This window comes from Macrobrachium nipponense, chromosome 45 (genome assembly GCF_015104395.2).
Source record: "Macrobrachium nipponense isolate FS-2020 chromosome 45, ASM1510439v2, whole genome shotgun sequence".
NCBI classification, from domain to species: Eukaryota; Metazoa; Arthropoda; class Malacostraca; order Decapoda; family Palaemonidae; genus Macrobrachium; species Macrobrachium nipponense.
The window spans coordinates 380863-406296 of NC_061105.1; the positions used below are offsets into that span (position 1 = coordinate 380863).

A 25434-nucleotide genomic window follows, 5' to 3' on the forward strand; every position below is an offset into this window, starting at 1 on the left:
GAGTCTTCCTCCGAGGAGGATCCTTCTTGAATCCTTCCATTGCTAACGAGATCTCTTCTTACTTGTTGATGAAGTTCCTCATTGCAGAATCTTCCCTATCCTTGTCCGAAGGAAGGGAAGGAGCTTGGAAGTCGAAGGAGACTCCGAGCTGAAATTGGGAGGACTCCTGATTTCTAGCTCTTTATTGTATCCCTCTGAATACCTTCTGGGAAGCATTTCGAGCCCTCATCGCATCCCAAAGACTTTGTAGGCAAACGTCTCTTCTTCTGTAGGTGAAAACGTAAGTACCCTGCCTGGGCAACGAAACTTCTATCTGAAAGCGTTGAGTCAGGAATAGAGGGTTTTAGTTCTTTTGCCAGACATACTATGCTGGCAAGAACCCATTGCCGAGTCTCCATTGAATCTGATGCGAGATTCCAATGCACAGAAAATTCACTTGTCTTCTTGGTCGTTTAGGGCCAAGAGAAACAAAGAATTCCCTCATAAAATTTCTCAAAGAAGTTTGATGAGGAGCAGTTCCATCTTGTCGGAACACGGAATCTGAGGCCACCAAAGATCCCATTCGAAGTACATGATATCCTACTCTTGTCGTATTGAGGTATCGTATAAGATCCCGAAGATCTTAATCCTCTGCTATCTCTAATTCCCCTTGTATAGACAGAGTATAGCCTTTTACTGCGTTCCTTGATAGCAGATATATACAAAGGCGATTCTTCCCTCTGAAAGGGAAGAAAAAACCGCTATGTGGTTCACAGAGGTATCGGAAGAGGACAGTTTCCTCATTCCATCTAGCACGATCTGCAGCAATTCTATGTCTTGGCCATGACTATTGTCATTTACCTTGAAAAATCCTCTCATTCATGTCCACTTCTGGTCAGTCTGCACACGGACAGACTTAGAGTGTAGAGGTTGTTAAGGTCCAATTATAATAGATGCTGATAGAATCTCCAGACTCTCTTGGAAAATCTTGGAAAAGCCTTCCAAAACATGCTGTGAGAGGAACGTGACTTCTGTGAATCCAACCTCTCTAAGGCCAAAATGCGGCATAAGGTATCATCCTCTCTTCCTTTGATGCCCATTTATCTTAATATCTGTTAAGAATTTATATATCTAGGGGAAAAAAGACTAAAGTTTATTCCCCATTTAAACTTAAAATGGCGTATATTGCTACCTCTCTTGGTTCGAGAATAAGAAAGCAGTCTAGAGGAAGCCTGTTTGTCTTCCACCTTGCGAAGAGATCTATGAAGAAGACATCTCGCAGGTTTCCACAACTCTCTTTCCAACTAAGATTAGACATAAGTCAATAGTTATATCGTCGATCGAGAAGGTTCTCACGGACGTGCAACATCGTGCAGCAAGCCTCTTAAGGATCGTTACGTTCCGTGTCTGTGTCCCAAACAGGTTCTCTCTTGTTAACGCGGACATGGGCGAACAAAGAGATTCTCGATGCTCCTTGAGATATGAGAGAGCTGTGGAATTAGTCAAATTGATTTGAAAAAATCATTTCGTCCCTCCTTGGGATCAAACACCCCTCCAGTTAGACAGGGAACGAAATCAGGAACGAACCGTGCCGTTACCGAGCCTGCTGTCAGAGAGGTTACTGAACCCTTCGATTAATAACTCGCTATATCGAAAAGTTAGCAAGTCCATTATTTTGCTTCCGTAAGCATGAGAGCATCAAATAATATATATAGCTCTACTTCATTAAATTCATATTGTTGTCTCATTCCTATAAACCTGTTACATTGCGGTAAACATTACCGCAAGGTTTCAAGGGATCTTTTTATTTAAAACTCCTTAGCAAAACGAATACCATGTTATTCATGTTTGCCTATAAATCCCCTCAAATCGAGGCTAAGTCCATGATTATAGGGGGAAGATACAGTTAACCATTAGATCCCGTAGGAGAGAGAGATGTAACCAACTGCTCATGACCGAGAACTGGATGGTACTGTATTGGCTTACAAAAGTTACAATCATGACAACCGTCTCGTTCGCTGCCTGGCTGCATTCTTCCTGAGTTGCCAGTTACTCCATTCAATGAAGGAATATAATAAAATTATTCTCGAGCCTAAGGAAGCTCTCAATAATGCATATTTAAGCCAAACAACCTTTGTTAAATACCAAAGCTGAGTAGGTATTGTCGTAACAAACCTTTTAAGCGAAGTCCTTACTAGGAAATTCCTGTAAGGATATAGATAATTCCGCAGCGAACCACAAAGGCAACTATGGTATGCGTATATGACTTGTCATTCAGTAGTCGTATACACCAAATCTTCTTACTACATTCTTTTCTTTCCTCTCTGATGCAGAGAGAGAATGGACATCTTACTCTCTTCGTTCTTTTCGTCAATAAACCGGAATTAGTATTAGTCGAAAGAGATCGTAAATGACAACCAAGGATCGAAGAGAATCTCTCAAGCTTTTATTCTCTTGGAGATAAGGCCGTATTCTACGCCTCTATTATCTGGAAGAGCCTCTAATCAATGAATGAGAGCTCGTACGAATCTTGTTCAATTTCCAAACGATTGCCACTCTTTCTGTAAATGGTTGGTTGCATTATTTTTTAGAAGGAGGATGATTTTAATATCCTCTTACTAGTAATGAACTAATTCTCTCAATAAAAAAGGTCGCTAAGGTCTTATAAACTGAGAGACCTGTCCCCTTATTGGCTTCCAATTCCGATCTATCTACCATTTCCTGTCCATCAAGTTGGGAGAAGAATGAGCAACCGGAGGAGAGCGCCTCCTTTCGTAAGGTGAAGGGCTTTTAGCAGTACCGACTCTAACCTGACAAGGGCTACGGCCGCCTGTGCGACATCTTGAGTCCCCGCCAGGAGAAGGCCGACCTTGCTCTTGCCTTTACTTGCATTAAGACTATCCTGACAAGGGCGACGGCCGCCTGTGCGACAACTCCCGTCCCTATCAGGAGAAGGCCTTGAATGTCTTTCACCTTTCACAGAATCAGGCATATCCTGACAAGGGCTACGGCCGCCTGTGCGACATCTAGAGACCCTGTCAGGTGAAAACTGATCCTGAGAAAATTCCCAAAAAGGAGCCTCTCGGTCCGCCTCTAACTCCATTTCTGATGAAGATCCTGGTTCATAGCGCCTGGAGCCTGGCTCCTGGCGCTTCAGGCGCTTTGCGCCTCGTTTCAGGAGCTTCAGGCACTTTGCACCTCGTTTCAGGCGCTTCAGGTGCTTTGAGCCTCATTTCAGGTGCTTCAGGCGCTTCAGGCGCTTTGAGCCTCGTTTCAGGCGCTTCAGGCGCTTTGCGCCTCGTTCAGGCACTTCAGGCACTTTGCGCCTCGTTTCAAGCGCTTCAGGCGCTTTGCGCCTCGTTTCAGGTGCTTCAGGCGCTTTTCGCCTAGTAGGAGTTTCAGGTCTTTCTTTAGAATCCTCTCGCCTTGTCGGCGTTTTGCGCCTGGCAGGCGCCTCGTCCGAGCTGTCAAAGACTTCTATCGGACGGGATTTCTTAACGGGAAGTAAGTGATCCTTCCTCCTGGGAGGATCCTTCTTCAAAACTCCCATTAACGAAGATATCTGTTGTTGCATTTCTCTTAGGATCTTCGTAGTGGCATCTTCTTTCTCCGTATCCGATCTAGGGGAAGGAGGATTTGATGAATAAATCTCTTTCTTCTTCTTCTCAGGTGGAAAGTCCTCCGGAAAACTTTCCGGGCTGGAATCCCAAGCTGGAGATTTTCTTTTAGAAGGTCTCGATAGCTTGTCAGAACTCCACCCTTTTTTCCTTTCGATGAAGAATCGGATGTCGAAAAACACTGTTTTAGGATGCCTTTCCAACGGCTATCCTTGGCAGTCTGGGACGCTACTACAGAACCTGCCGAGGGGACGCCCGACCGGTGGGGATTCTCTGAAACCTCCGTGCGGCTTTCGACATTCCTTCTCCTCTGGGCTTGTGAGCTTGGAAGAGGTCTAGGCCTGAGAGCGAGACAGAGCCGATCGGACGCACCCTCCACTATTTTAGGATGCCTTTCCAATGGCGAACTTGGCAGTCTGGGACGTTCTACAGAATCTGCCGAGGGGACGGCTGACCGGTGGGGATTCTCTGAAACCTCCGTGCGGCTTTCGACATTCCTTCTCCTCTGGGCTTGTGAGTTTGGAAGAGGTCTAGACCTGGGAGCGAGACAGAGCCGATCAGACGCACCCTCCACTGCAATGGGGAACACTGTAATCACTTCTTACCTTTTAATAGCTTGCATTTTGAGCTACATCCCTTGTCTTCAAATTGCAATTATGAATTTGAAGTTTCTGTGAAATAAGAAGGTGATGAGGATGCAACACTACTAGTACTGTTAAAATTCTAACTGCTCGTTAGTACGAGTAGCGAATAAAACTTCTAAAGGAAGCGTATCTAGTTATATTCTTTTCTGACTCCCTAAAGTAGAAAGTCAGTATATTTTCTCAATCAATTCTAACACTTATTACACGTATTAATGAATAAATATTAATATTTCCCTTTCTTGCAAACTATGTGAGTGTCTACCGACAATTTCGGTAGTTACACGTCATATATTTTTCGAAATTTTCGAAGCCAAATTCATTAAAAAGTTAATAAAAGTTAATAAAAGCGTATGCCGAGCCAAAGACCCAGTACTTCCCTCCAAAAGACAGCCCAGAAGATCGATGGCGATGAAACACGAAAATCAAGTCAGGAGGTACCGCAAACGTACGTTTACAATACGGCGACAGACAAAATCTGGTTCTAGAACGGTAATGGTTCCTATTCCTGCCACCCAGCGGCAGGCAGGTAGATCACCTGACCTACCTGCAGCGTGTGCCGCGAAATTTGAATTTCCGTCGGGGACGACGGAGTCTATAGCTAAGTATATATCTGACAGGGAAGTTGAATGTATGAAAACATTATTTGTTTGGTCTCTCGGCATAACCCTTTAAAGGGCGAAGGTCACGTGACTTACTCGGATGCTTGGACAACTTGCCTCACTTCTGATACCAAACCAGTCAGTCAGCACTGTCAGAGTGCCTGAGTCAGTTACGAACTACGCTGTGGACTTAGTTCGCTTGTTCCAGAGCAATCATTACTTCGTCTTTATAGCTTGTGTTGATGTGCGACAACACCACGGTAGTGGCTTACGTCAACAAACAGGGGGGCTTAGTGTCTCTCTCCCGTTGTACCAGTTGACTCGGCAGGTGCACGAGTGGGCCGAGGCTCACTCAATAGAGCTGTCAGCACGCTACATTCCAGGGAAGAGGAATGTAGTAGCAGACAAGCTCAGCTGTCGGGATCAGGTGATAGGAACCGATTGGTCCCTACACCAGGACATGGCGGAAAGGCTCTTCAACCTGTGGGGGCGACCAGTAGTGGATCTGTTCTCCACCCGGCACAATAGGAAACTTCAGGTTTTCTTTACAGCCGTGCCGGACCCATGGGCAGCTGCAGAGGATGCTCTTCAACATCCGTGGGACAACCTCTTCGCGTATGCCTTTCCCCCGTTCAGCCTGATTCGCAAGGTGATCAGTCGAGCACTGGTCACCCTGAATCTCAGGATGATCCTGGTGGCTCCCAGATGGCCCCAGGCCATTTGGTATCTGGACCTGCTGGCTCTTCTTGCAGGAGAACCGAGAGAGATTCCCCCTTGGCACAACCTTCTCGTCCAGCCACACGTAGAGCGGTACTACCAAACAGTCCAGTCCCTTCGACTTCACGGCTAGTTGTTATCCACCATCTCTTGCGAACGAGAGGCTTTTCTCATAGCGCAGCAACAGAGATGGCTGGAAACGTCCGTCAGTCCTCTGCAGCTGTGTACCAGGGGAAGTGGGCCGTCTTCTGTGGTTGGTGTCGTAGACGGGGTATATCTCCTCTCAGAGCCACTCTTCAGCAGGTAGCGGATTTCCTCGTATTTCTTCGCCGAGAGAAGCTCCTCTCAGTCCCCACAGTCAAAGGATATAGAGCCGCCCTGGCACAAGTCCTGAAACTGAGGGGATTGGATATCTCGAACTCGTTCGAGATCTCCTTGCTTATGAGGAGCTTCGAAAGGTCTTGCCCACCCAGGGAACTCAGGCCCCCTGAGTGGGACGTGACTCTCATCCTTAGGAGTTTGACTCGAAGACCCTTCGAGCCACTCCGAGAGTCGTCAGACAGGGATCTGACCCTCAAGACCCTCTTCTTGCTGGCTCTGGCATCGGCGAAGAGAGTAGGGGAACTTCATGGTCTTTCCTTCGATGTACGACACTCCAGGGGATGGGGATCTGTGACGCTCGATTTCGTCCCGAACTTCGTTGCGAAGACTCAGAAACCGTCGATCCCTGACGACAGGTTCGAGTCTTTCACAATTCCCTCCCTAATGGACTTCACCGATAATGATGCGGATGAGATGCTGCTTTGTCCTGTGAGGGCGCTACGGCGCTACCTGAAGAGAACTCGACACCTCAGGCCTGATTGTCGACGACTCTTCCTTAGCACCGGGGTTACCAAGAAAGAAGTATCCAAGAACACTCTTTCATTCTGGCTACGTGAGGTGATCAGAAGAGCGTATGAGGCTGATGGTAGTGACGACACCTGTACGCTCCGTGCGAGAGCCCACGAAGTCAGAAGTATTGGCCAGTCGATGGCGTTCCGTAAGAACTTCTCCGTGGCGCAGGTCCTGAAGGCAGGTGTCTGGGCCAAACAGACTACCTTCACCTCCTTCTACCTTCGGGATATTGCCCACAGGTCCTTGGATACCTTTTCCTTGGGACCCGTGGTGGCTGCTCAACAAGTTGTGTAGCTAACCCAGACCCTCGCAGGCTGAACAGCATCGAGTCCTGGTGTGACTGTGAGAATGAGTGAGTGACTGGCTTCTCTTCCCATCTTTTTCTCCTCCTCTACCTGTGGGCAGAGGGTTACGGTCGTCACCCTGCTGGATAAGGACGAGATGAAGGTGAGCCATATGACAGAGCCCCCATCCTATCCCTTTCACTAGGGATAGGAGCAGAATATCCACCACTTCCTCCTACAAGGGTGGGGGGGGGGAAGTGGATGCCAACAAGAGACAAACCCATGACTTTATATTTGCTCCTGTACAGGAACAAGTTCTTACATTGCTGGTACGAAGAGATACGCTTGCCTCTCTCTTAGTACCTGCGGTACACACCCCGATCAATCGGACAGAGGCTTGGATCCCTCCCTCGCTCTTACGACCAGGGAGGCATTCCAAGGTTGGGCGAACACCAGTCTGTTCACAAAAGACTCAGATTCCTCCCACCAAGAAGTGAGTCTTCCTATTGTAAAAGGACCAAAGGTTTGTATGCCGTGTCGGAACAAATGATAATTTGTCTAAAATTGCATTTCTCCTAACTATACAAACCTGAGGTCCTTTACATATAGTCCCACCTCATGCCACCCCTCACTCTGCATTTTTTGCTTGGGCCTAAAGCAAAAGTGATTGTTTACCTCCCAGTCGCACGGCGCGCACCTGTCGGACAAGCAGTTAACTACCGAACCCCTTGATCGAAAGCTTACGACCTATCCAGCTGCCGCTAGTAGCTAGCGGCAGCTGGAACGGTCGTAAGCTTCGAACAAGGGGAGAACGGTAGTTAACTGCTTGTCCGACAGTGCGCGCACCGCGCACCTGAGAGGTGAAGAATCACTTTTGCTTTAGGCCCATGCAAAAAATGCAGAGTGAGGGGTGGCATGAGGTGGGACTATATGTAAAGGACCTCAGGTTTGTATAGTTAGGAAAAATGCAATTTTCGACAAATTGCCATTTGTTCCGACACGAATACAAACCCTCGGTCCTTTAACAATAGGAAGACTCACTTCTTGGTGGGAGGATTCTGAGTCTTTTTGGTGAACAGGCTGGTGTTCGTCCAACCTTGGAATGCCTCCCTGGTCGTAAGAGCGAGGGAGGGATCCAAGCCTCTCTCCAATTGATCAGGGTGTGCACCGCAGGATCAATGGTCAGACCTCTGGGCCAAGTACTAAGAGAGAGGCAAGCGTATCTCTTCGTACCAGCAAGCAAGAACTTGTTCCTGTTTGCAAGAGGCAACCTAAAGTATGGGTTTGTCTCAAGCTGGCATCCACTTCCTCCCCCTTGTTGGAGGAAGTGGTGGATATATGCTCCTATCCCTAGTGAAAGGGATAGGATGGGGGGCTCTGTTGAGTAGCTCACCTGCATCTCGTCCTTATCCAGCAGGGTGACGACCGTTTCTCTCTACCCACAGGTAGAGGGGAAGAAAAAGATGGGAAGAGGAGCCAGTCACACTCTCATTCACTCATCCATTCTTACAGTCACACCAGGACTCGATACTGTTCAGCCTGCGAGGGTCTGGGTTCGCTACACAACTGTTGAGCAGCCACCACGGGTCCCAAGGAAAAAGATCCAAGGACCTGTGGGCAATATCCCGAAGGTAGAAGGAGGTGCATGTGGTCTGGTTGGACCAGACCCCTGTCTTCAGTACCTGCGCCACGGAGAAGTTCTTGCGGACAAAGCAGCATCTCCTTCGCATCGAAGGCAGTGAAGTCCATTAGGGAGGGGATTGTGAAGGACTTGAACCGATCGTCAGGGACCGAAGGGTTCCGAGTCTTGCTACGAAGTTCGGTACGAAATAGAGCGTCACGGATCCCCATCCCCTGGATGCTTGACTTCGCAGGAAAAGTCATGCAGTTCCCTCAGAGGAAAAGAAGGGAATAGTCGCATGACCTATCCCTCTTCTCGACTTCGGTGATGTCCAGTACCCATACTGGTCTGTCCGTCTGCAACGAAGAGTCTCGCATCCTCCTATCCCCATGCAGCGAAGTTCCTGGTAGTGGATAGGACATCGACACTCCATGGTGGGTGTCGATGGAATGGGTACTGTGACAAGCTATAAAGACGAAGTAATGATTGCTCTGGAACAACCAAACTAAGTCCACAGCGTAGTTCGTAACTGACTCAGGCGCTCTGACAGCTGCCGACTGACTGGTTCGGTATCGGAAGTGAGGCAAGTTGTCCAAGCATCCGAGTAAGTCACGTGACCTTTGCCCTTTAAAGGGTTATGCCAAGAGACCAAACAAATAATGTATTTGTTTGTCACCGATGCCGGATGGCGAGGTGATGATTCTCTAAAGGCATATGCTCAAAAGGCGAAAGTCAATTGCCTTCTATAGACCGAGGTCCCTGAAGGCAAGACACTCTCATAGTAGTTGAATCTCAGGTAAGGAGAAACAACACTATGTGCCGTTGAAGACGAAGTTAGACATTGAATGCAACCTACGTCTTCCAGCTGAATCTAGAGAAGGAATCTCAAGATTCTGAACCTGTGCTTACAAATTACTGAAAACGCTAACCGCTATTTCATTGCTGTCCGGTGAGGAGTCGTAGTTGCAATGAAAGCGGGGCGTTCTCCAGTAATGAAAACACAGGGGAGTACTGCCTGAAGAACTGCTTCTCATACGAACAAGAGCATATTCCAACAACCTCCCCCTTCAGGAGGGGGAACAGCTACAGACCCCTCTCGGTCTCCTCCTGCCACTTGCGCGTACGTCCTGGTCGGTCCGAAGATCGTGCCTGGTACATACGGTGTAAACCGAGGAAGTTGAAGGCACGGGAGAAGAAGACCCGATGCTCCCCTTCCGCTCGCTTTCCATCGAAACTTTTTTTATAAACACCTGTACAAATTCTTGAACAATATCTTCCATCCTGAAATTAAAATGCCAACAGTGCCAAAATTACGATTGTTTGCAAGTGTCCCATTTACTCATAACAAAAATTTCTACCATGAATTGAAACTGTCAATAGAAAGTTTTTTTCCTGCAATTGAATTAAAACTAATACCTTGCAACCCAATGAATATCAGATCTCTGTTTAAACACAAGGAGAAACTCAGTCCACTGATGACCTCAGGAGTCGTATATCTATTTAATTGCCCTAGATGTAATCTAGGGAAGTACGTCGGCTCCACACGGAGGTTACTCAAAGTGAGATTAGACTCTCATCGAGGCGTTAGTTATAGAACAGGTGTCAAATTAACTAATCCTGAGTTTTCATGTATATGCGAGCATACAAAGAAATGTAAACATGACTTGAATTACAAAGATTTTAAAATTATAGGCCAATCCCCTAACGAACATCATTTAGCTATTTTAGAATCACTTTTCATTAAACAACTCATTCCACAGTTAAACGCCCAGTCTTCCTCAACACCTCTGTATCTCTCGTGAGTTCAAGTCGAAGCTGACCCGGCCCGAATTGTCACTCAGTCTGTGCTTTCAGCACCTTATGGTATTGACTCCTCCCTACTCTTGTATTTGCTTTTTATATTTGTAAACTTTTTAAACTTTTAGTATGTATTCCGAGTTTATGATTTTAACTTTTGTTTGATCTTTTTTTTAGCTTGATAATGGGACTTTTATGTCTTGAAACGTCGCGACAATAAAAGTACAAATAATGGGAATAAAGGATTGTCCATCACCTTGCATCGACTGATGTCTACTGGTTGATAGAACCACCTTCAAATTTTCACTAATATATATAGAATATTATATAATTATATATATTATATAATATATATATATATATAGATAGAGAGAGAGAGAGAGAGAGAGAGAGAGAGAGAGAGAGAGAAGTGTATAGGGTAGCTGTTTGTGTGTCTTCATTCATAAAGTGGCTATACGACTGGAGTGTCTAGTAACTACGTCATACTACAGTAGAGTATCAATGAGTGGGAGGGTCTTCAGTAATGACGTCTACATAGTCTCTCTCTGGGTGCGTCTAAATTTAGCTAAGTTACCCTTTCAATTTCTTAGAATTACTCTGGTAAGTGCCTTTATTATTCACATTAGACATAATTGCATATTTTTGCCAATTAGGCTGTGGCTTCAAATACCTATTTCCAAAATGTGACCCATATCCGATGTTTTGGTAGGATTTTATCAGCGAAAATCAATTGGACACGGCCAAGAAATGCATAGTAGGCTACCCCCTCTATGGTAGTACATTCAAATACTTGAGTTTTGTCATACTGATGTATCTAAAACAACAAATGAACTGGTTACCATGTTCAAAATGGGTTTTTGACCTTCAAGTGTTTAGGGTTTGATCGTGGAAGTGTAAGAACCTGGTCATATTGTATTCAGCTGTCAGCTAGGATGGCAAAATGTATTTGGGAGGCAGTGCTTGATGGCTCTAGAGCAGGTGAACATGTTTAATTATTTCAAGAGGGCAGAAATTTACACACAAAATTCACATACTGTTTATGAACAAAAAATTTCACATACTGTTTATGAACAACACAAGTTTCTGTGGCGTCAAATTTGTCACATGTTGAGACAAGTAACCATACCTATCATGTTCTTCCACTTTTGAAGATGGAATGGGAAAGAACCAGTGCAGAGGGCTGCAATTTGGTGTTTGATGATTGGAGGGTGGATGATCAACGTACCAATTTGCAACCCTCTACTCTCAGTAGTTTTCAAGTTCTAAAGGCAGAGACGGACAGACAAAGCCAGCAAAATAGTTTTATTTTACAGAACACTAAAAAACAGTAGACCTTTGGTGTAACCTAGGTCAACTGGGCACAATTGGCCGGGTCTAAATTATCTGGGGTAGTCAGGGCAACACATGGCAGTCACCTAAACTTAGAACTAGTAGCAGTGCAGCATGACACCAATTTTTAGGGACATTTAAAAAGTTATTCTTCGTGGGAAAAATTCATTCGGCAAAATGATGGACATTAATCAATTAAGTTAGTTTTTGGGTGTGTTAAAGTATGCAGAGTAACTTTTACTCAATGGAAGTTTTTGCTAGGGGACAAAATTACCAACACCTACCCAAGTCCCTACTCTGTGTACTATTTAAAACTGTTTTAACCAAACTATATTTAGAAAAAAAAATACATTTTGTAGTTTTAGCAATTTTACTTTTTTCATCAGTCTAAAACTGCACATCCTTTAACCTTAACTCAGGGCGCCCAGTTCTGTTCTGGCTTGGGGACCACCAAAGACTCCTCAAGGCAATTTGACATAGTTTATAGCAGAATACCATATGCATGATTTGCCCATTTGCAGTAAACTATTTCAGAGAGAATATTGGCAAGCCATTCCTAGCCTCATATACCTTAGTTCCATCATTCTAATAACTTGCTCTAGGCTGTGAAGTATTCTCCAGCATGTTAATTCAAGTATTATTATATAAAGGATTGTATCCAGACCTCTGAGCCTAGTGTTAAGTTTATGCCTCACCAAGATTAGGCGAGCTGTGATTTTTTTATTTTATTTCTTTGTGAAATATTTGTGTGCTTATTGGTATTTGAACACAATTTTAGTACAATTTCTTTGAGTTATTAATAGAAATATTCAAATACTCTTTGTAGATTGATGGTGACCTTAAAGAGGAAAATGCTTCCAAGTTATTGCATCAAGAGTTTGATTTTGATAAACCAGGCGGAGGTCAACACTACTGCTTGCATTGTGCGTAAGTATTTATGTATAGGTCTCCATGACTGATATATAGTACAATTATTGTACATGTTACTCTCCAATTGAGGTAAGAGACCAAACTTACTTACAAATTTATTGAAGGCGTTAGTAGTTCTGCTGGAGACTTCATTTAGCCAAACTCATTCTCACATAGTGGATAGTTGAAAGAAACATAGCTTTCGTAATTGATCAACAGATGATTTTTCCGTTTAACCAAACTCACTCTCATATGATGAATAGTTGAAAAAAAGAGCTCTCTGGCTGCCTAAAGGAATTTCTCATTATATTACTTCCTGAAAAGTGTCAAAAATTCAAATCTTTTTAATATTTCCTTTTGCACTTTTCTTGTCAGTTATTGCATCAGTCTGCATCTATGCCATTTTTATTAAATAAATCTTACCTCATTATTAAGATCATGACTATATTCATTACTATATTCGCCCATCCTCATCAGGATATAAAAAAAATTAAACCACATTCTAACTTATTCATAAAATTAAAAAGATGTTCACTCATCACTACATGATAAACAGCATGCTAATCTAGATTTCCATTGCATGCGGGAAAGATAGGTATCCTAAAGGGTGGTTCGACTTGCTGACTAGCACTCTGGCATAGGGCCACGTCAGCTTCACACTTTAGAATTCAGGATCATATGCATTTTAATTCTTTCTGAGGTTATTCACCAATCTCTACTTTTAACTGGCATTTTCCTTTTATCCATGGGTACTTCATTAATTCTGTAGGCCACCGTGACACTGTTGTCACTCATTCAACACCGATTTTCAGCATCACATACTGCTGTGTTCTTCACCCGCCCCCCAAAGTACTTTGGTATATCATCTGCAGAAATGATAAAATCTCATTATTTTTATTTTCAGGCGATACTTTATCGCAGTTGAAGCCTTGCATGGCCACTTTAGAACAAAGGTACACAAAAGACGACTCAAAGCACTAGAACTTGAGCTCACACCATTGAAGAGTCGGAACGAGAAGGTGGTCTGGGAATTTACATCCCCCCAAAGAAAAGGAAGATGCAGACACAGCCAATAGATAATGGGACCTACAATGAAAAAGAGGAAGATGCAGTTATGAAAGTAGACAAAGATGCAGATATGAAAGTAGACAAAGAAGACAGTAAGGAAATGGAGATAACTTGAAACTGAAAGTAATAATTCCCCGACATATATTTCATTGAATATATTAATATAAGGAACTATATTAACTTGTGTAATAAACAGTTAATTTAACTTGTGTGTAATAAACAGTTAACAGTCACACTTGTCTTGCATCCTGGTGTTTCAACATTACACATTCTTTGTCAGCAATAAGCCTTGTAGTTTGTTGTTAATATAATCTGTCAAAGGCAGACAGAAAAGCAATGAGAAAAGATTTCAGATAACTTAATCTAAATAAAGTCAGTGGACAATTGAGTTCCCTTGATGCTTGGAGATGATAATGCAGTACATACCTAAGTTTATTTCAGAAGGGCAGACCCAAAGACTTTGGCCGATTTCAAAATTTTATGTAACTTGCATACAAGAAAAATTTAATAACATGAACAAATCTTTAAATCTAAAGGGTTGAAAATCTTGAAATGTAGTCACAGCCAAAAATGAGTACCAACATGACAGCCACTTCAAGTATATGTAACCCTCTATGAGGAATATCAGGACCTCTTCTTGCGGTGATAATCGTAGAAGAATAAAGAAGGCAAGGAGAATTAAGAGTATCCAAGCCTCCTCTTGATTCCTAGAGACCTATCCACCTCACTTTATGCTCTTTGCAGCTTGAAGATGCTAATTTTTCAAAATATTCTCACACCAGCCACTATCACTGATTTGGAGAGACTGGTACCTTTTGCCTTTTTAATGGACAACTACTGTGTTTTCATAACAAATATTAAGCTTTGCTTTAAATTTATTAGACAAAAGGAATTCAAGAAAAAGCAGCCAGTAAAAAACATATAAGGGGAAGCCATATGACAAATACATGACCTGGTCCTGTCAAGTGTCTTCTCTGTACCCACAAAGATGACATCTGTTTCGTTACAAATTTTGCAACTTCTTGAATCTGTCAAGACTAAATGGTAAATACTGATTTCAACCAGTTACTTGAACTTTCCTCCAGCACTACCACTTTCAGAGACATGCTCAAACTATTATTCTTCTATAATCACCTGTTTAATGTTACTCTTTTGAGTCTTTACTCTGTTAGGTTTTCAAATATTCTGGTCCTGTGCCTTTTCACTTCATATTCATCTGTTAGGTATTCAAGTATTCTGGTCCTGTGCCTTTTCACTTAATATTCATTCTCTTCAGTTAGAATTTTTCAAAATTACCAAAATAATTCACTGATCTCTTTCTTTTCAACATTCCTTTCAGAATCCATCTTTCCTCTGTCATTTTGCTATCCTGAATATTTTCTATCTTCCCTTTCCTGTCTCACTTCTCTGTGGTATGGTTAGGTTATAAAATGAACTCTTCACTGGTTTATTGTTTTTCAAAGCTAAATACTTTCCGTCAAGATTAGTACTAGACTAGAAAATACTAGTAGTACTTGGTAACATCAATATATAAATATACAAAAATACTTCTCTCTATGTTCTGTATTGTTTGAAAAAGAAAAGTAAGTGCTGTAAAGCCAAAATAAATCATACTTCAGATCCATTGAAGCAACATCACAAACAAAATACATGTGATAAAATAACAGGCTGCAAAAATTACTAAATAGAATACTCAACATACAATTTAACCCTTAAACGCTGAAGCGGTATTTTAAAAATCGTCGCCTGTATGCTGGTGGCATTCGCAAGTGAGCGCCGAAGCGGAAAATTTTTTTTTTTCAAAAAATCACAGCACGCTTAGTTTTCAAGATTGAGTTCATTTTTGGCTCCTTTTTTTTGTCATTGCCTGAAGTTTAGTATGCAACCATCAGAAATTAAAATAAATATCATTATCATATATAAATATTGGAATATGAGACAGCGCAAAAATTTTTTTTTATATATAATTGTATACAAATCGCCCTGTGAGCAAAACGGTTAAAGCTAAAGAGTTAATATTTTTTCGTTGCATTGTACACTAAATTGCAATCATTTTGGTATATAACACATTGTAAAACGACCAAGGCAACACAGAGAAAATATTATCACAAAATGATGCATGAATTCGTGACGCGCGGATGTAAAAAAAAAGCAGTTTTCAAAAATTCACCATAAATATGATATTGTCATGATACAATAAAGTTTGTTCATACTTACCTGGCAGATATACATATATATAGCTGTATTCTCCGAAGTCCGACAGAATTTCAAAACTTACGACACACGCAGTGGGAGGCCAGGTGGTTAGTACCCATTCCCGCCGCTGGGAGGCGGGTATCAGGAACCATTCCCATTTTCTATTCAGATTTTCTAGTGCCTCTGTCTCCTGAGGGGAAGTGGCTGGGCACTATGAATATATATACTATCTGCCAAGTAAGTATGAACAAACTTTATTGTATCATAACAATATCATTTTGTTCATGAGACTTACCTGTCAGATATATATATAGCTGAATCCCACCATTGGAGGTGGGAAGAGACAGAATAGGATTTAGGAAACAAATTACATGTAGATGATTGACACCTTGGTTCCTTATCTGTTAGCATAGCTGACTTCGTGATTACTGTCACCCAAGTCTACTTTTGCTTTACTAGAGTCTCCAGCAAGGTAGTGACCTGTATAGCTGGTGAGTTCTAGATGATCTGTCAACGGGGGCATGACCACAATGTGACTAGACCATATTGAACATACTATGAGGGCCACGAGCACAACCACCTGACCAAGACTAACTAAGTTACAATAGCATAACTTAAGCTAAGGACTGGGAAGTCCACCTCTGGTGGCCGACGCAACAACCATAAAAACACAATAATAAAATGAAAAAACACTTCCTAACCATTTTCTAAAGGATAGGATGAGTGTTACTCTCTACTCGCAAAATAGTATATGCGGAAACGTATGGCCCTAGCGAACAGCAGTTCTCATACGTCGTTTTCACATCTCACAGGTAGTGTGAAGCGAACAACGAGTTGCTTCGCCAAAAGGTGGCACCCAGAATGTCACCGAGTGCTAAATTGCTCTGAAATGCCACTGAGGTTGCAATTGCCCTCACCTCGTGAGCATTTACTTTCAACCGTTTAAAATCACTTCTTGACAGTTTGTATGAGTGTTCTTAATAGTATCTTTTAAGAAGAACGCTAGTGCATTCTTCGACATTGGCAAGTCTGGCCTCTTCACCGAACAGCACAGATTGTCCGAAGGACCTTCCTTCGTTCTATCCAAATAAGATTTGAGAGCCCTGACAGGGCACAGGACTCTCTCTGGCTCTTGACCAAGAATTTTCGCCATACCCTTGATTTCCAAGCTCCTGGGCCAAGGGTTAGATGGGTTCTCATTCTTGGCTAAAAATTATATTGTTATGAAACAATAAAGTTTGTTCATACTTACCTGGCAGACATATATATAGCTGTATTCGGAGAATACAGCCACATACATATCTGACAGGCAAGTCTCATGAACAAAACGTAGGGCTTAAGGTACATACCGTATTATGTCCTTTAAAGCCTACATGTTTGCTGATGGCTTGAACTTCGCTAACTCTCTTCGCCTTTGCCAGAGCGGTTAGGAAAATGGCCTTTCTGGTCACATCCCTCAACGTCACAGAATGGAGAGGCTCGAATGGACTGGACATCAGGAACTTCAAACCCACGTCCAAGTTCCAGGAAGGCAGCTTCGGCTGAGCCACCTTAGTGGTTTCAAAATACCTTAAAAGTTTGAGAAGGTCCTTGTTGTTTGCTAGATCCACACCTCTATGTCTAAAACCGCTGACAACATACTCCTATCCTTTGATAGTTGGGACTGCCAGCTTTTCTTCTATCTAGGTGTCTGACACTTATTCGTACTCAGTGTTGCTCCGCAGCAAAGTTCTGTACACTGAAAACCGAGTCTAAAGCGAGTTCATAATAGACCCGGCCGCTCCAACCGCTGCCGACTGACTGCGTTCGGCATCGAGGTAAGTTGTCTAAGTATCTGAGCAAGTCACGTGACCTTCCCCTTGAAGAGCTATGCCGAAAGACTATAAAAACACATATTTGTTTGTCCGGCGAGGTGACGATTCTGTAGGGCATGTGCCCAGCAGGCGAAAGTCTATGCCTTTTAGAGACCGATGTTCCTAATGGCAAGATATTCTCATAGTAGTTGAATCTCAGCCCCGGAGAAACAACACTATGCGGCAAAGAAGAAGAAGGAGGACAGAGAAACAACCTACTTCTTCACAGCCGAATCGAGCGAAAGATTCTTCAGAATCTGCACCCGTGCTTATCAATGACTGAAAACGCTAACCGCTATTTCATTACATTCCGATGAGAAGACGAGGTCTATGAAAGCGGGGCGTTTTTCAGAAATGAAAAAACCTCGGGAAGAACTGCCTGCAGAACTGCTTCTCATGGGCTGAACCTTTGGAAGCAGAGCTGCCAAGCCGGGGAACAGGAGCTGTCTTCCTACACATCTGTTAAATCGTGGTGAACCAGGAACAATTGCACACCTACGAATACGAGATATTTATAAAAATAAGCTCAGATGTCTGGAGAAAAAACATTACTCATTATCGTAGTGCTATGCAGAGGTAGACTAGTACAGAATTCTGTTACAGTGCGGTAAACAGAAAAGAAAAAGTCTAAGAGATATCTCTGTTGAAAAAATTCTCGCAAAGCGAAGGCGATGTTCATTCATGCATGCGAGAATCCCCATTAGTCAGAGACCTAAGTCCGTGATTGTTGGGCAGAGATGCGGTTAGTCAGTCAATCATGCAGGAAAGAGACGTAACCGACCGCGCATCCCAGAGAGCCAGCTGGTACTGAGCTGCTATTACAGAGACAGCAGTCTTATACAACGTTAGCCATCTAGCACTCTTCAACCTGAGTTGCCAGCTATTCCATTCTACAAAGGAATACGTTTTGCTAGAACCATCGAGCAGAAAGAAACGTTCCAAGCAAATAAATTTCAGCAAAACGGATTTCGGTAAATACGGAAGCTGAGTTGGTGTTGTTGTAACAATACCTTAATTATCTGAAAGCGAAACTGGAAACTCCTGGAAGGTTGCAGGGAGCTCCGATTTGCACTTCAATTAGAATACTAGTCCTCTCGGTCGCCATCCGCAGAGCTAACTACGGTATGCGTGTACACCCTGAACAATTCAACTGCTTAACAGAATCATGTCGCGAAGGTAATATACGCAGTAAACTGTAGGTATATGTACAACGACCTCCATCCCACATTCTTTTCTCGACGAGGAAGAGAGTAAGGAATGGAGATCGACTGCCTTCGTTCTCTTAGTCAAGAGAATGAAGGAGAAGTCTTTCCCAAAGGAAAGCTGCAAGTGTGAATCGAGAACCGAAGAGGACAGTTCAAGCTTCTTATCTTATAAGGCAGAAGACTTCATGGACATTATCTATGAGTCTGCTTTGCCCGAAGAGCCTCAGCGAGGTAATGACCTATGACTGAGAGTTCTTCTGGATCTTGTCAATGGGGGCTTAACCGCTTACGCGACAGAACTTTATTAGGATCTTTGTCAATGGGGACTAGCCCACTTACCTGACAAAGACTTCTAGATCTTGTCAATGGGGGCTTACCCACTTCCATGACAGAATGTTTAGGATCTTGTCAATGGGGCCAACCCACTTACATGACAGAAACTAATCCAGGAATTCGAGCATATGGTGGTGTTCTCGGATTCGAGGTAAAAATTATCGGGGATTCTCGTCTAGCTCACCTTGGACCGAGGTTTCGCTTAAGTATTAGGAGAAATAAAAAAACTTGAACACTGCGAGTGCTAGAAATTCGTCAGAATCTTAAGCACTCGGCGAACCCCCCCCCGAAACAGCAAGAATGGCGCCTGCCAGGAGTCGTAAAAGGGCTTCCGTTTCCTGGAAACCTGTCCAAGTAGAGTAGCCGAAGGGACTGCTGGATGACTGGACGACAGTGCCAGGAGGTCTTGGGTAGCCTTTTCCTGCAGGCTGACGGCGAGATCCTTGACCATAGATTGAGGGAAAAGATGACTCGACAGAGGGGCGAACAGCAACTCTGCCCTCTGTGAGGGAGAAACAGACTTCGCTGTGAAGATACAGTACAAGGACCCTCTTCTTCAAAAGCCTGGAACAAAAGTGGGTAGCCAGTTCATCCGAACCATCCCTGACGGCCTTGTCCATGCACGCCCCTCGACAGAGGCAGGGCAAAAGAAGTCCTGCCTTGGGCCTTCTTAGAATCCCTCCAATCGTGGACTTTCTTGAAGGCTCTCTACGTAGAAAGAGATGTCGTCATCTTCACAAAGCCTGGCGTTCTCCTTGTCTTCGATGAGGCTAACTGCGAAGGAGGAGAGCGAGGGGCAGAGGGTTGGAACTTGTCTACAAACAAGTCCCTCAGAAGGCGGGCCAAAACCTGGTAGTCCGAAGTTGAAGACGAAGTAGAAGGCTGCTCTTCATCCACAGCCTCCGACGAACTCAATAACTCCCCCTCTTCAACGGGAGCAACACCAGAGTCATCAAAAGTACTAGGAGGTCTAAGACCTTGAGGCCCAACTTTCAAAAAGGGACCTCCGCTTCGAAGAAAACTCGCCGCACAAGACTGAGGATTCTTAACAACAGCCTCTGAACCGTCTCGAAGATCCGCGAAGGGGGCATATTGACGAGCGTCCTGACGAACATCCTGACGAGCGTCCTGACAAACGTCCCGACGAGCATCCCAACGAGTGTCCTGACGCGCAGCAGCAGCACAAAAAGCGTCAAAACGAGCAGCATGAGGAGCGTCATGCCGTCGGGCAGCATGCGGAGCGTCACGCAGGGGAGCGACAGAAGCGTCATGTTGAGAAGTTTGGCGATTCCTGCTGCGATGAGCCTTACGGTCCAGAGAAGAGCGTCTGGGTTGACGCTCATCAAAATCTCTGGAGACGCACTGGGGTGTCAAGCGAAAACCAGAGGACGACGCAGCAGAAGAAGGGGACAAACAAGGAGAAGGAGAGGGGGACTGCTTAGATCTCTTGATAGGCAGCCTCAAATCCTTCCTGCGTCGACGTGGCTCTGCCTCTCTCTCGGCGACCAACGAAGCCAACTGCCGCTGCGTACCAAGCAAAATCTCCTTTTAGGGGAAAACTCTCTCTCAGGGGAAGGGCTGATCCTGTGGGAAGACGAGGGGCGAGGGGACGCCTCCCTCCTTCTCACAGGAAAAGCTACAGCCCTCTCCCTGGAGCGACTGGGGCGCTCAACAGCGTCATCCTCCGATGACGTCCTGCTTCTGCGACAGGAAACCATCAAAACTTTCAGGCGACGACCGAAGCGCATCTGGAGAAAAAGGGCATGAAGCGTCCTCCTCTCTGAAGCTTCTCTTAGAGGGCGAGAGTCCTTCCGAGAGCTCCACCCCTTGCGCAGGGAGGAAGCTTCGGAGGACGAGAAGCAATCCTTAAGGATTCGTGCACAAGCACGATCCTTGGCAGCCTGGGAAGCGTCATCAGGAACTGCCGAAGGGATGCCAGACCGGTGGGGAGCCCCCGTAACCCTTCTTCGGCTTTCAACTTGTCCACTCCCTGAGTCCTGGAAGTCCGACAGAGGTCCAGGCCTAGAGGCATTATAGGGCCGATCTGACGCCCCCTCCACAACACTAGGGGCACAAATATCACTGCACTTCACAACACCACTTTGGAGAGCGAGCATTTTATATTCCAGGTTACGGATGGAATCCATAATCACTTTCCGCAGGCACAATCTCAGGGCCCGAAGGCAACACCACAGGGTTAGGAATAACAAAGTTTACAGGAGGGTTAGCAGGTGAAAAACTACTACCCTGACTTCTACTCGCTGACACGCTCCTAGAGGAAGACCTCCTGATCCTTACGCACATAGGAATCATAAATCTTCCAACTGGAATCAGGCAAACTCTTACACTCCTTACACCGATCATTTATCAAGGATAAATGTCCGCTACAGCTCGTGCATACAATGTGGGGATCTACCGAAGCCTTCGGTAGTGTTACCTTACACTCTTCCACACAACATACTAAAATCAAAACAAAATCCAAAACAGTCCACAATAGTGTGTGTCTAGCCACAAATGCAAGTTAAAAAACCAAAAGACAATCAAAATACTCAAGTGGCAATGAAAGTTTACGAAATCCAATGACGGAGGTACTGAAAACAGGTGTTGACAGTACCGGCGACAGAGAAAATCTGAATAGAAAATGGGAATGGTTCCTGATACCCGCCTCCCAGCGGCGGGAATGGGTACTAACCACCTGGCCTCCCACTGCGTGTGTCGTAAGTTTTGAAATTCTGTCGGACTTCAGAGAATACAGCTATATATATATCTGACAGGTAAGTCTCATGAACAAACTAAATATTGTGCTAGAGACTTTCCATTTGTTGCAAAATGAATGTAATTGATTGAATATTACTAGACTGTAAGTGTTGTAGCTTACAATTGCTGTTTTCGACCATTTCGGTCATGTTAAAGTTGACCGAAGGACAAATTTTTTCTATTTATTGTTATTTAAATGAAAATATTTCAAAACTGATAAAAGCTACAACCATGGGTTGTTTATTGTTGTATTCTACATGAAATTGCACACATTTTCATATATAAAATTTTATGTAACGGTTAATTTAAAATGGTGCAAACATTACGAGAATTGGACGACAAAATTTATGATTTTTTCGGAAGTTACCGAGCGGACGTAAGAAAAAAGTTATTTCATAAATTCACCATTAATGAAAATATTGTGCTAGAGACTTCCAATTTGTTGCAAAATGAAGGTAAATGATTGAATATTACTATAATATAAGAGTTTTAGCTTACAATTGCGTTTTTCGACAATTTCGGTAGAGTCAAAGTTGACCGAAGGTTGAAATTTTGGCACTTATTGTTATTTATATGAAAATATTTCAAAACTGATAAAAGCTACAACCATGAATAGTTTTTAGTTGTATTCTACATGAAATTGCGCACATTTTCATATATAAAACTTCAGGTAAAGACTAATTTAAAATGGTGCAAACATTAAGACAATCGGACAAAAAAATTTCTGATTTTTTTCGGAAGAGTTACCGCGCGGACGCAAGGAAAATGTTTTTTTTTTTTCATAAATTCACCATAAATCGAAATAGTGTGCTAGAGACTTCCAATTCGTTGCAAAATAAAGGTAAATGATTAAATATTACTAGAATGTAAGAGGTTTAGCTTACAATTGCGTTTTTCGACCATTTCGGTCGAGTCAAAGTTGACCGAAGGTTGATATTTTGGCACTTATTATTTATATGAAAATATTGCAAAACTGATAAAAGCTACAACCATGAGTTGTTTTTTGTTGTATTCTACATGAAATTGCGCATATTTTCATATATAATACTCCATGTAATGGCTAATATAAAATGGTGCAAAAATTATGTCAAAGTGACGAAATAATTTCTGAGATGTGTCACTGATGCTTTTTAGTGCGAGAAGAAAGAAATTCGCGCTTGTGCGCCTGGGTAACGATTGTAAACAAAACAACGCCTTTAGTACAGCGGCATAGCAAAAAAAATCATAAGAATTGTGCATTTGGTGATGGAAGCACCAAACATGGAGGAATGATAGAATATTATATTGGGAACATTTTCAGATATGGAACCACTTTTGTAGTAACCCCAAAGTGGCCGCCATATTGGATTTCAAAATGGCGGCTTGAAAATCTTTAATTACAGATCTTCTGGTTATATACCAATTAGAGACTTGGTTTTAGTGTCTAGATATAACTTATTTTGAGGTCAAGGAATTGAATGGTTCTAGTTAGAAGTTGATTTGGTGACGCCATATTGGATTTCAAGATGGTGGAGGCTAAAAAAAAAGAGAGAAATTTATGACTGATATATTTGGTTATGTGCCAGCTATATACTTGATTCTGGTGTCTAGATGTACAAATGTGTAGCCAAGGAATTAAATAGTTGTAATGAAACATGTTTTAATTCACATAATCAACTGATAATCAAGTGATAATCCCATAATTATTATGTACATTTATATGCATGTAATTATACACACGACAAGCAAGAGAACTTGCGTATCAATCAATTCAATAACACGTAAGTTCTGCACAATTCCAAATCAGTCTGAGCAATCACCATCACAGCCACCATAGTGCTGTGCATTTCAGAGCTGCTTTCTTACAACCTTTTTGCTCCCACAAGAGATCAGTTCATAGCAGGATTTGGCAGCTTCTGGTAGTGTTGTCCACAAAGGATCAAACTGTCCGTCATTTTCCACCCACCCCCAGTCACATGGTGATGGTAGAGTGCAGCGTGGGACAAGAGACTGCCCCCAACAATATCCACCCTGGTACGTTGCCCTCTTCACATGCTGTTCTAGGGCTGCCTGTGTTGGAGGTATTGCCAGATTCACCTCTGAACATGTACATGTTTGGTCGTACAGGAGTACTATGTATCTCTCCAGGGTTGCCAATGTGTCCTCAGAAATCTCACTTGGTGCAGATGCCAAGGTCAGAAATGCATCTAGTATATGCATGGTGCTGAAGTATGTGCAGGGCAGCAGCAGTTACCTGGTGGGCGCGTCTTGTACGGCTGACATGAGCTGCATGCAGGAAGGAGTCTTCTGTGCCTGTTGTTGCTATCTCTGCCTTAACCAATGCCTCTGTCCAACCACTGTCTTGCAGCCAGTTTCCTGCTGTCTTCCAAGCTGCCATCTCTGTGTGTAGAGCGCCTAGCATTACTACAAATAGATCTTCACCAAAGTGTCTGGCCAGTTCCATTGCACCTCCTTGGCGATTGCATACAGTGGTTGGTCCAGTGTGATGACGGGTATCTGTCCAGGATTTAGCTCATTGGGACCGCCGCTTTCACTACATCCATGGCATGACGGATCATTGCCACTGAGTGGGCTTGGTCATGGAAGAGGGGTAGCAAGGCAGTGGGTGTGACTGTGATATTAGTATGCTGGGCTGCTTGGCTCTCTGCATGACGTGCAGCCCACGAAATGTTTCCTGGATTCTGCGTATCGCCACTGTCACATGCATCCTTCACAGCCTGGAGCCACTTCTTCTCTTTATCGAGCTCAGCTTGTGCAGGATTCCTCTGCAGTGATGCTTGGGTTTCAGCTGGTACATGGTTTTTTTGGGCAGGTGAAGTAACTGGCTGTACATCTGTATAATACTGTGGAAGGTCACCCACAGCCTTGACATTGGAGATGCCCCCGATGATGACAATACCTCGGTCTGTGCCTTGATTGTCATAGTCTGGATGTTGTATTAATGAAATACCAGTTCCATGGAATGAGTCATGTGCTGTCGTGGATCTGGGATTGTGGCTATATTATCCACAGCTGCTGTGGTGAACACTCTACTGCGGAGCTTTGGGGTGCAACCACCTTTTCCATCTGAAAGCGCTGACATGTCCCGTTGCCCAGCTCTGCAGAGATCCGTAGCACTCTATCATATGCAATGCTGATCCCTAGTCCAGATAGTGTGTCAAACTAATTCCCTCTTTCTCGTATTGGCATGAAGCATCAAGCCAAGATATATTGACAAGGGAGTCTCTTGACTGATGCTGTGTCGCACGGCTGTGCCTGCACCTCTTCTCTCATGTTTCACACTGTTGTATTTGATTAGTTGAGCTATGGTCAAAGATGCTGAGGACGATGATTGACGTGCCTGGTTTTTGATGCCTGCACCCTCTAGCATCATGGAGACCATTGTCAGCAGCAGTTGTGGCACAGACTCTTCTTGGCATTTGTCTGAGAAGGAGCCATTGAAAGGCTGAGATGACTGGAACATATCCTTCCTTATAATGCGGGCAGCTTGTGCCAGGTGCACAGCATCACTGTCAATGTCAAGTTGACATGCTTTGGCTAGTGCACTGCCAATGTCTTCCTTATACACCAGCAGGATATCTCGTCCCTTTCTGTGCTCCTGCAGATCAGGCAAACTATGCCAGGATTCGCTC

At 43.7% G+C, this 25434-nt stretch overlaps 1 protein-coding gene and 1 pseudogene across 1 annotated transcript in view; both read left to right on the top strand.

Annotated features, from left to right (window-relative positions):
- LOC135214251 (alpha-ketoglutarate dehydrogenase component 4-like) overlaps positions 1-25434 on the top strand; it is a 381447-nt gene that overhangs the window by 155537 nt on the left and 200476 nt on the right. The window lies entirely within an intron of this gene.
- Positions 6892-13691, top strand: LOC135214056 (zinc finger protein 593-like; annotated as a pseudogene).